This window comes from Chinchilla lanigera, unplaced genomic scaffold (assembly GCF_000276665.1).
Source record: "Chinchilla lanigera isolate Chin_1 unplaced genomic scaffold, ChiLan1.0 scaffold00062, whole genome shotgun sequence".
Classification (NCBI taxonomy): Eukaryota; Metazoa; Chordata; class Mammalia; order Rodentia; family Chinchillidae; genus Chinchilla; species Chinchilla lanigera.
This window is the reverse complement of record NW_004955463.1, coordinates 12,928,667-12,941,197: the sequence shown is the minus strand read 5'-3', so window position 1 is coordinate 12,941,197 and position 12,531 is coordinate 12,928,667. Positions and strand designations below refer to the sequence as shown.

The window sequence follows — 12,531 nt, the reverse complement described above, 5'->3', positions numbered from 1 at the left end:
TGAGCAGAGGGGTTTGCAGAGCACAGAGAATGGAACTCTGTCGCTCTTCAAGATGCCTCCAGCCACCCTTGGCATCTCAGTGGACCTAGAGGTGTAGAAACCGTTCACAGGGCCCCAAGCAGGGAAGCCCTTAGTGTGAAAAGGGAGGATGTTGGAAGGTAAGTGTAGATTTTAATGGGAGTATAGCAGAGCCTGAATCCCTTCTCTAGGGATTCTGAGTGTCACACTGGGAGAAGGCAGGCAGATGGAAATCTTGTGATCCCATAGGCTTTGTGTTGCTCACTTCTGTTTGCTTGTTAGAGTCTGTGCTACCTGATGGGAGGAAATATTGTCAGCCAATTGTTCCTGAGACCCTCCATTCTGCGTTGAGAAGAAGGTTATAAACTGAGTATTCTTGGGGGATGACCGATCATCTAAAATATGGAAGACATCTAATTGAGCTCCTTATGGGGGCTCTCCAGCCTTCTTGTGGCTCAAAATTCTAGACTGCTGGGTGTACAAGAGCACTTAAAAGTCATTTCTTAGACTCTTGTTTTTGTAGAAGAAGCTAAAGCCTAGAGGGCAGAAGGTCCTTGATCTGGAGTCTCCTAACTTCTCCTACTGAGGAGTTGCACCAAAAGCCCCTGACTGGTAAGAGTAGCTGTGCATATTGGTGAGCATCTGTATATTTCTCAACAATCAGCATCAGCTCAGAACTCACTCCTTTCCCAAGGATAGTTCTATTTGTAGACCATGCTGCCTGAAGATTGGCCTCAAAGTTTGATTGGAAGGAAAGATGGTCAGCTCAGCAATTTGGTAGCTCAAGAAAGAATTTCTCTGTCTCTACAATAGGACAGAGTGTGGCCTGTCTCACAGATGTGTTGGAAATGCTGTCTTCCTGAAGAGACATGGAAGGCTGCCCGGAGTCCCTGCCTCTCTGTCACCACCATAGGCAATATGCAGAGCTTTGGAGCCTCCTGATGACCAAAAAGTAACTCAGTGTCTCAGAAAGTGATATCACTCTTCATGGTGAGAATAATGTGTCTCACTAGCAGAGTGGGGACCCTGCAAGGTGAGGGTGCAGAGGGAGAGCCCAGCGTCTGTGAGAAAGGAGGAAAGGGCAGGGGAACTGTGGTACTGTGCAGAGCATCACCTAAACTGGTCAGTTCCAGGGATAAATCTCAGCCAGCGAGAAGTTCATCATTAACTGTCAGACAGTGGTTTTAATCAGCTCTGCTCCTCAGTGGAAGATGGATTTAATATCAAGGCACATTTTCACAGCCATTAGTTTAATTATGACAGGTGTCTGCAAACTGGATGACTCTGCTTTCAGACCTGAGTGACAGCATTTAATTCCCTAGGCCACGGGGACACTGGGGTACTTGGCCAAAATGAGCCTTCACTAAAAGCCTAAGTGTTCCCCCGATCTCCCTCTTTTTCTCCTTGCCCACTTCCTTCTCTTTTCATTCCAGTGTTCATGTCAAAAGGAGGAGAGCAGGAGAAAATTCTGCTTCAGTAGAAGAGAAAATAATTTACCTTGTCCATTAGAACTCATCTCAGTAGGGCTGCAGTAGCCGAATTTCTGGTCAGGCAATCCTTATCATTTATCTTATTACATTCCCACGAGCATTTCCGTGCCCTGTCTACAGCAACTGCTTGCTGGCATTTTGCTTTGTTTTTTCCCAGACTCAGGAGGCAGTGACTGCGACTGCAGGTGCTAGGTGGGCAGGAGCACAAGCTCTGGAGAGCTGTAGAAGAATCCAATTCTCAGTCTGGGTCTGGCCGTATCTGCTGCTTTGTGCACTTCCTGGGCTACTGTCCCCTAAGATCCTGCTCTTGGAGTGGCATCACATGTTCCTCGCCTTCCACTTTGACCAGGTGGCCCACACGGGCTGAGTGACCATGGACAGGGCCCTTGAGCTCTCCAAAGTGCCCTTCCTTGTGTGCAGACGGTAAGGCTACAGCTGTGCTTTTCCAAACAAACAAAGAATGGCATTGTTTTGTTTATAAAAAAGAAAGCTTAGAAAATGAAATCTTAAGAAACTCAGATTAATATTCATAAGGTAGAGAGCTTTGGAGGACACAGCATATAGTCCCCGAGTTTTGCCTCTTCTGCCTAGATGAGCCTGGGCCCTCACAATCCGGAGCAAACCCTATGGCAAAAGGATGGGCTCTGAGGACACTCCTGGACTTGCTGTTCTAGGCCTGGGACCGTCATCCCCGGAATCCTTTCCTTAGAGGGAGCAGATCTGGTCTGCAGGAGACAAACAAGAGTGGGAGAGTGAGGAAATGGCAGGGCTAAAGTGCCCCAGCAGGGACGCTGGGGTGGCTGAGGTAAATTTCCTCTTAGATTAATGCACCTGTTAGGCCACAGTATCAGAGCCCTCCCCTTACCTCCTGCTCACAACATCTCTTCCTGACTCTTTCAGTGGTCCCTGTCCTGGACAGGCAGCCCCCTTGGGAAGGAGGAGGAAAAACAGAAATGGGGCCCAGCCTCACGTCTGCCTCAAGACAGACAGGTGGCTTTGGTGATGGTGCTGAGCTTGGTTCCTCTGCTGGTCTAGAGTGACCCCTGCTGCATGATCAAAGAGAGAGAGGTGGGGAGAGGGAGAGAGAGAGAGAGAGAAAGAAGAGAAGAGAAGAGAAGAGAAGAGAAGAGAAGAGAGAGGAAAGTTTAGGTGAGGGAAAGTGGTTTAATGGCATCTCCTGAAATGGAACTATCTTTGTAACCATTGGACTGCAAAGTCCCTTGTCCTCAGGGATGACACAGCTATTTTGTGTCCTTCCCTTTAGCCTTAGCTATCAAATGAGATAAAGGGATGTGGGCTGGCCCATCGGGTGGGCCAAAAGATAGTTCCTCTATCTTTTGCATCTCCTCAGACGGGCAGGAGGTTCCAGGGATCATCTGCCTGGGACACCCAGGAGCCCTCCCCTTCAGGGCAGGCGGGGAAGTGCCTCTTCTGCAAGCCCTTCCTTGCAAGGCTGTGAGAATACAAAATGCTGTTACAAGAGGCAGTACAAGAAGAGACCACGGGATGCCTGGTACCTTATAACCCTTCATATTGGCATTGGCGGGACACTTGAGTATTAATGCGGTGTTTTGTGGTACTTGTGCAAGTGGGCATTACTGATAATCTTCCCAAAATGATCAATGATAGAGTTATCTCTTGTCCTTCCTTGCTTGTTCACCAAGGAAGTACCTTTGCTCTTCATTTCTGTAGCTGAGCTGTGCCCTCCAGAAACCTTCTCAGGCCTGGTGTGTGTGGACCCCACCTTCCTTCTCCACTGGTTCCACAGTATCAAGGATTTTCTTTTACACAGTTTTGTGTGGAGCTCCAGTCATCCCTCAGGCTCTCTTCTCTAGATTGTGAAAGCTGCAAGATCATAGGAAATGTTTTTCCCAGGGCCTCCTGCAGCCTCTACTTCCACTTTGGAACTCTTGGGGCAGACTTGAGCATACACACTCTTACTAGAGTTAATTGGATCTCTTAACAAATCTACTTTCAGTGGAGTGTTGTTTACAGTTGATTTGCAAAATGTTCTTCTGCAACTGCATGGCCTGAAAATTTGTTAGAGTTTTCCAGCCTCAGTGAGTCTTACAAAAAGAGGAGACTGCAACGCAGGTACATTCCTGCCCATGCTCAGTTTGAGGTCAGACATCACCTGTTCAGAAAAATGACCAAGGGGAATGCTGCTAGGTGGAGAATTTAGTACTATAATCACCACAGTTTACTGCAGGTCACCTAAAAAGAGCGAGTTAGAGTGTCACAGTGCTTTGGGCTGGTCTCTGTTAGTTTCTTTGGAGAGCCTTCTCTGAAACAAAAACAGCTCTGAAGGAGCTTTAGCATCATTTAGGAGCAGGATCCCCCATCCCTGAGCAAACATGTTATTTTTTTAGAGGCTAAGATCCCCACACCATTTCCTAATCAAAGGCTCTAGTCCTTTGGAATGGACATTTCTTTCTCTCACAATCTCTTGGATTAGAGGCTTCCAGGAAACTCGAGCACTGAGGAACTTCTAGTTTCATAAGTCTTCCAGACACTGTGGAATGGGACTCATGATTCCAAGGCCTTTGATGAATGTTAGGAAACCTTCTCTGCATACCTTTCGTGTCCTGTGGCAAGACTACTCCAAAAGCAATTGTTTTCCCCCTTCTGTCTCCAGCCTCCCTTCTTGAGTGGCAGCAATGCATGTGTTTGTTTTCCTTTTCCCCTATTGAGAGGAAGTGGTTGCAAGTTTTGTAAACAAACTAGACAAAATACTGAGTCCCAAGAACAAATAATATATGTAATAGTCAACCCAGGATATGAAAATTTGGCGTCATTAGAGAGTATCAGGGGCCACTGGCCAAGACCCATAACTCAAGGTCTTGCAAACCCTGTGGATTCAAAATGACTACTTATTTGGTTTTGGTTTGATAGTAAAAATTCACAGTTTAGAAACTGTAACATGCAATACTTTTGAGTCACTTTATTTCCTAATTAAAACAGATGCAATAATTATTCATAACTGGGCATTTCATTTCATTTTTTGTCTAACCAAGGAGAGAAATTAAGCAAATTTAAAAAATTGTGCCCACTAATTAGTTTACTGACTGCTTAGCTGAATTATTACGACTCATTTTCCCACCCAGGTAGCTGCAAAGTTTTAAAAAGAAATCCAGACTAGATAGTGTTCAGAGAATGTTGAGTTCTGAACTTGGACCTAGTCAGTGTGAGGATCATAGTGTATTATGGTTCATCTGAACATGATATTTACTTAGTTTTTCTTGGCTTCTCTTTTGCAGAGGTTTAATCTGAGGTTTCCATCATTTCTAGGTCACTGGTTCAACCAGGACAAAATCTGGGTATTTCTCCCTCATCTGCAGAAGTCAGGAATGTGGAGACATGTGTGACCTGGGAGCTCTGGGAGATAATTTGTAAACAAGAAGGTCCAGTATCCAAATAATTTTGGAAAATGCCATCAGATTTACCTCTTGAGTATTACTTGATCACACAATTTATTAAAGATCTACAGTACCAGAAATCTATTTTGTTTTGTTGTTTAATCAGTGTCTCCCAGCCCTAATTGGCCAAAAAACAACCCACTTTGATATAACATTCAGTAACAGAAATCCAGCTAATTAGCATCTTAAGAGCTTTACAGTTCTGTGGTTTATGGAGATATGTTTGATTTTTTAGTACTTTCCCACATGGTACTAATTGGCTGTCCTTCTAATCTGCCTTCCCCTCTTCCTCTCTTGACATTCTAGGTCACTGGCCCCATTCTCCTAAAGTTCCAAGAACTCTTCCTCTCCTCTGCTGCATGCATGTATTGATTCTATCAACAGATGTACAGGGTCTGAGCTGGAGAGTCAAGGATTGGGCATGAGGCCTTGGGTCAAAATTGGTGGAACTTGCTTCCTTAATACATATCCAAATGATACAGGTAATGCTTTTGAAACCTGAACCTAAGATTTAATAAGAATTTGGTTCTAATAATAATTGAGAATAGTGTAGAGCAGTGGAATGAACATAGAAATTCACAATGTCCTGGGTTTGGGAACTGGTCATCCCCAATGCTGCTTGTGTGATACTTTTGATGCTGGGTACTCTCATGAGTCTAATAATACTGCCTCACAGGCTTATTTTTGAGGATCTAGTGAGTAATGCAGCACATAGTGTTGAAATTTACACATGTGCCAAAAGGTAAATCTTTATTTTTACCCACTGAATTAAAATTTGTTCAAGAGCGCTTAATCAACCTAAGGCATATACAGAATTCCAATTCTTTATCATACTCCATCCAGGAATTATTTTCAGCGCAGCTCAGGGACAGTTCTCTGGCGCAATATCCAGTTCTTTTGTGGAACATGGGTAACTAAACAGTGTTGCCCCCTTCTTTCAGGGTAGCATTTCGGCTCGGTAGAACTGCAGTGTAAAGAGGAGATCTTGTTCCCTGAGTTGAGTTCCAGGCCTTTGCTGAGGGCTGAGGGATCTTGTTTGTTGTTTGCTTCTTGGGCATCTTGCTGGCATCTACTGTAAGCAGCACCATGGGGCCTGTACTATCTCTCACTTCAAAGTTTCCAACCTCCTTGGCCTCCTGGCCCCAAACCCAGATTTCTTGAAGAGTATCAGTCCTCTCAACACGTCTGCTTTTCTCCACCAGGCAATAGCCGAGTGCCCTCACAGGCTCAGTCCTCTGGACTACTTCCTGTGCAGCTCCCCTGGCAGCCTGAATGTGCCCAGAACATAAAGTACCAAACCCAGTGTCCATGGATTTACAGGCATTTTTAGTGGTGGATAGCAGAGTCTACTCTACATAGGTTAAGTAGAAAGTTGTCTGTGAAATGATGTTTGTGTTAGATATCTTTCCGTCACTATAATAAATATGTGAGGTAATCAATTTATAAAAGGAAAAGGTTTATTTGGCTTACAGCTTTCAGAGGCTTCAGCTCATGAGGTGTTGACTCTATTGCTTTTGTGCAATAAGAATTTGGTTCTAATAATAATTGAGAATAGTGTAGAGCAGTGGAATGAACATAGAAATTCACAATGTCCTGAGCTGCCAGGGACAGGCAGGCAGCTCATAGCCAACAGTGGAAAAGAAGAAGAGAGAGAAGGTGGGGGGTCCCACTGTCCTCTTCCAGAACACACTCCCAGTGACCTGAAGACATCCTTTAGACCCCACCTCTTAAAGTTCCACCACCTCCCAAAAATGCAAAACTGGGGACCAAGATTTTAACACAGGCTGTTGGGAGAGAACTCTGGATCCAAACTATAGCAACGTTAGGTAGCTTGCAGCATCCCCCAGGGCCATTCAGAGAATGGAGCTTGGATACAAATAGCAGGAAACACAACAGCCAGAAAGTACTTAGCTTCAGCACAGGAGTGTTCCAGCAAGACAGTTCTGCATACATTGGCATTTTGAGGCACTGAAAACTGGAAACAAGAAACTGACAGCCTCCTCAGAAGGTCTGGTGACTTTTCTGCAAAGAGCACCAGGCAATCCAAACTCCCAGGGTCTACCTCTAGAAAGAACTACAGTGCTCCTCTGCCCCATTTCTCTCTCTTTTTGTCATCTGGGTGCGTATTTGCTTTGGCAGGGCCTAAGCTACACCTGGAATCCCAAATGTAAGAGTCTGGCAAATAGCAATTTGAGTTTTTGTTTTTTTACTTTCCAGTCTTGGTGATTTGGAGAAGTACCTAAGAAGGGGTTTGGAATGAGCAATGAGCCAGATGCACAGCGTAATCCATGCGGTATGTGACCTCCCTTCCCCAAGTCCAACCTCTCTCAAGGACCCAAGAAGGTTCTAGCCTTGGGTCTTGTCCTCTCCAATTCTTTCTACTTCTTTCTAGAACTTTTATTTATTTTTCCATTGGAAGAAATGTTGCTTTGACATCATTTCCTTTATGCTCTCTATATGCCTTACGATAGAACTGTATGGCATTTGTATGTGAAAGGGAACTTCTATAAAAATACAAAAGAAAATTATTCTATCAACAAAGCAACGGCTTCAGGGAAAACAGGCTTACAATCTTACAACAGGCTTACAATCTCACAACAGGCTTAAGAAAACAACAAATACTTTGAAACTAAAGGAGTTCCAGGATATCTGGAGCAAAAATTAACCTTTAGAGGGTAGGAAAGCATAGCCAAGAATTCTAGCAACACTTTTCCTCTAGGGTATATTAGATGACTGCAGGCTTCCCTGAGGCAGGCAGGGTCCATGGGACTGGGATCAGATCAGCAGAATGTGCAGGGAAATGATGTACACCACTTCCTTGAAGCCTGGAAGTAAGGTACTCCTGTTCCTCCTTCCTCCGCTGTTTTTACTTCACTTGAATGACAGAGGCCCCGACACAGAGGCCCAGTGGAAGACTTTGGAATGGCCAACAAGATGTCAGCACCACAAAAGTGGTGGAAGTCATTGAACGGAAGACTTTCCACTGAAATCTTGGGTTGTAATGTGAATGAAAGGTAAATTTGATTTGTTAAGCCATTTAAATTTGGGGGGTTTCTTAAGACGTTGGCAGGTGTAATTATTGTGAGTACCTGAGACATATACAGTCTATGAGCACTGAGACATTATACCTGTAGGACAGTAAATATTATAATAGCATGTGGCCAAAAGCAGGCACTCAATAAACGTTAATTCTCTATGCAAGGCTTAAATCAATGACAAGAACTTGACAGCAATAGGGACATGTGTTCTAGGTACCGAATCATACACATTCACTTGAAGTTAGGGTGGTCAGAGAGAATTAAGAAGACAAAATGACTATACATGCACCTTTCAGGCACATTATCTCACTTGGCTATATCCACAACTCTGGGAAGTAGGGTTATTATTATTTTGTGTTACATATGAGAAGATCGAGCTTCAGAGAATTTATGGAAATCTCCTAAGGTCACACAGCTGGAAGTGATAAACTGGGATTTAAGAGTTTAAGCAAACTTATTCCAAATTTATGTCATCAAGCACTGTAGCCTACTTTGACTTTCCACAAAATTTCAACCACCAGAGAGCAGATATGTGTCCTTTCTCTAATGTTGTCTAAGTTATAAGAACAGTGTTTGGCAGAGACCTGGAAAAATGTTTCTTGGCTTCCTTATTGCTTCGTGTGAACTATCTAAGACCCTAATCCAAGATAACTGAGATAAGAATGGCTTTCCCCATAAATGTGCAATACACATACACATGAAAAACGCAAACAGATTAATTATGTATTAGGTTATCTCAAGGTAAATCAGTAGCCACTTTTGTTCCTGTATAGACATTCCTTGTTTAACAATTGAGTTCTATTCCTGCGACTAGGTCGTTAAATGAATTGGTTGCTAAATGAGGACTTGTATATAGTATGTACATTATGTCACAACATTCAGAACGAAGAAATAGTCAAAGGAAATGCCAACCTGATGAGTTTGCTTTTATTTGCATAACTCTTACAGCAACACTGTGGTGTATAATGGAACATAAAACTACAATACTGTACTATACAGGACAATCAGTAAAAATTATGGTGATACTATGCTGTAGAAGTCACCAGAAGGCCACACTGCCGCTCGTGTTCCAGATCTTGTAAATCTGAATGTGGGATGTAAATCCGCGGTGGGGTGGTGAGTTTGAACAATTGTTAAGCAGGCAGATTGTTAAACATGGCGTGATGTATACTTGAATGTGGGCTACCACTCCAGAGTGACTGACATGGCATTGAGTCAGGAGCATTGGACATTTGTGGTGGTGGCTGGTTCACGATTTCCAGTTTCCAGTTCTGGATTCTTTTATTAAAAACGCATTTCCCTAATCATTCTTTTTTGTATTAAAATTTTTGTTTGGTTGTTTTGAAAGTAAAATTCATTCCTAGTTTAGAGAAGATTGAGGAAACACATAATTTTTTCACATAGAATTAATAATTGTTAACATTGTGGTATTTCCTTGTAGCTTTCCCTATATACATGCATATGATGCAATCCTTCCCTTTTTTTTGGTACATGAGATTGAACCCAGGGTCCTACACCTGCCATGCAGATGTGCCACCAGCTGGGTGACACCTTCAGTCAAGGCCTTTATTGTTGTACCAAGTACATAGCATCCTCCTTTTGAATGACACATCCACCATGAGTATTTCCCCATGTCAGTATCTAATGAAAAACATTGTAATATAATAATCATGGTCTTTAGCATGTGATATAATTTATTTAAACAATTCTTTATCTTGGAAATTTAAGCAGTTTGCTCCTTTTGTTAATATAAACAATGCTTACAGGAACATCTTTGCATACATATCATCATGCTTTTAGCAGATTTTGTCAAGAGATTTCCCTCCCAGTAGTTACAACAACAATAAAGTTTAAATATTTTTGAGGGCTTTAATACATAATACCAAAAGCTTTTCAGAACATGTAGATGTATGAACATGTATTTGCCCCCACAATATATAAAAAAATCCGTCTTATCATATGTTCATTATTCATTCTGTAGCAGTGATGTTACAGAAATTCTGAGTCTAGTTTCCTATGAATCTTTGAACAGCATCCAGAGGTCTAAGGAGACCTAAAAATGGTATTCCAGGTTTTATGTACATGTTTTTTTTGGAGAAGAGAGTAATTGATTACAGAATTTTTAAGAATTGAATTATTCTTGTGGTTTTAATTTTTCATGTCTTAGATAACAAATGAGGTTAAACATTTCTTTATACATTTATTGGTCATTTGTCTTTCTCCTCCTGAGAATTTGTCTCCTCATGTCCTTGCTCATGTTCCATTGGAATATTTGTCTTTACCCTTCTGATTTGCAACAGACTTTTATATATGGAAGATATTAATCCTATGTGTGCCATATCTGTGTGATTTTTCATAAGGATTTAGAGTTACTGTAGAAGCAGTGTTATTGAATGTTTTCTGTTTACCTCATCCATTCTTTTTACATTTAAGAAGGTCTTTCTCAATTAGAGATCAGTACAATCGATGTTTGTAATTTCTTGTGATGGTTTATGGCTTGCCAGGTATTTAGTCCATCCAGAAATTAATATATTATTCCTTCATCTATTCATTTCTCCTTTTAACATGTATTTGTTTTGCTCTAATTATGTGTTAGGCAACCAATGTGAAATGAGTTTAAGTTGATATTTTCCTCAACTTGTTTCATAATTTTTCTCCATTACTATTTGCTACATTCTTCATTGCTTTTTTAAAATTACATTTGAATAAATTATATTAAATTTGTTAAATATTAACATTTACTACTGGTGTGTTTATTTCATTCATATATCTACTTATATATTTTTATTAAATATTAAATAAATGTAATCATTACACTAAATGGATATATTTCAGAGGATACAAATCTAAGGATTGTTAAATACAGATGATATTTTCGATCCCATTTCACTTATTTCATCCATCTTTCTTTGATTCCTGCACTAATTCCACACTTTTGATAACTCTAGCTCTAGGATATATTTTAATATCTGATAGGGTTGCTTCTTCTCATTACTTTTCTAGAATTTGTAAAACTCTAAAATTATTTTTTCTTTTAAATGAAGTTCACAGTTACTTTGTCAAGGGAATTGACATCATGTGTAGCACTTTTAAAATCCTTTTTGTCATCGTTATTGTTTTATCTTCTTATGCATCATAGGATGATATACACATGTGCATGTCTTAGCTCAAAATAGCATTAGATTTCTATTATTTCTCTTGGTATTTCTAGCGAGTTTTGTTGATGTTGTTTTGATGTATGTAGCTGGATGCTTTTCCATTTGGCAAACAGACTTTCCTGTTTATTAATTCATTATGTATTATAAATTGGGTCTCTAGATCTCAGATTTCTGTTCCAGTTGATACACAGTTATTGGCCTGGCTTCCCTTGAAATCTGAAAACCCTGGAGTGCAGAGTAACTGTGTAGCAGACGAGGCCATGTCCTACCCCAAATTCAGATTCCTATAGACCTTTCAGATGGACCCTGTATAACAGGAGAGCATAGCTTTGTTAAAGTCTCTTCTTCTGATCTCAGAGAACTGTTGGAGTGATATAGAATTAAACAGGTTTGGTCATTCAAATCAATAGGAGAGTCTCTTCCTTTAAACTGGACAACTTTTCTATTCACATCATAATCCTTCCTTCTCATTCTGTGATCTAATTTTGTGCCCTTTGGGTTTGTGCTTTTCTTTTCATGTTTATATGGTACTGTTTCCTTATTCTAGTATCTGTCTTGGGGGTGGATGAAAGGGTTAAGCTAATTCCTCTGTATGTTCCCTTGTGCTATACAAACTGTATTTTAATCATGTATTTTTTTTTTTTTTTTTTTTTTTTTTTTTTTTAGTAATTTGGAAGCCTGTCTCATTGCAAGGCAAAATCATGTCCTGATTTTTTTTTTGAAAGTTTACTGTGGATGCTGACTCCAGGAATGAAAGGTGAGAGGTGTGTTTGTGAGAAGTCAGAGCATAGTGTTTACTTCTACTTTTCACAAATTTTCTGGAATCCTAAGTAGTGCCTCAGACTAGAGGGAGTGGTGTGCAGTGGTCAGGTTCCCTGGGCATGTCTGTCCCTTGGGGGGCAGCACTCTCTTCTACTGACTGTTTGTATTTGGTGGGGAACTGAGCAGAAAGCAGGAGAGCAGAGAGTAGGGTTGTTCTTGCCTCCTCCCACAGCCAGAGATCACAGTTGGAGCACCTGACTTTTTAGGAGTGACCAAACCCATGCAGAGAAAAACAGAACTTTGTTAAAGAAAGCCAAGTTGAATGTGGAACAGAGCATGAACCTGATTTGTAAGAAGTTACTTTGGGGAGTTTCATAGGTCAGCCTTCAAAATGACTTACTGTAGATGGAAAATTCTACTCTTCAAAGGAAGATTCTCTGAGGAAATAATTCTGTGGAGTTGTATACTTTCTCTTTCTATAGCTCCATATGAATTCTGTGGTTATGTAAGGTTTTTTTTTTTTTCTTTTCTTTTTGGTGATGGTATTGAAGATTAAACTCAGGGCCTTTGCGCTGAGCTATATCCCCAGTCATTTAAAAATTTCTTTTTGTTTTGAGTCAGGATTAATTTGGTGATTCTCCTGTCTCAG

General features: G+C 41.1%; 1 long non-coding RNA gene across 1 annotated transcript; it reads left to right on the top strand.

Moving 5' to 3' along the window:
• Positions 1-5,236: 5,236 nt before the first annotated feature.
• LOC106150058 lies at positions 5,237-11,956 on the top strand. Its single transcript, XR_001236629.1, has 3 exons — positions 5,237-5,406; positions 7,142-7,217; positions 11,787-11,956. It is a non-coding gene; the product is annotated as an uncharacterized LOC106150058 (long non-coding RNA).
• The last annotated feature ends 575 nt before the right edge of the window (positions 11,957-12,531 follow it).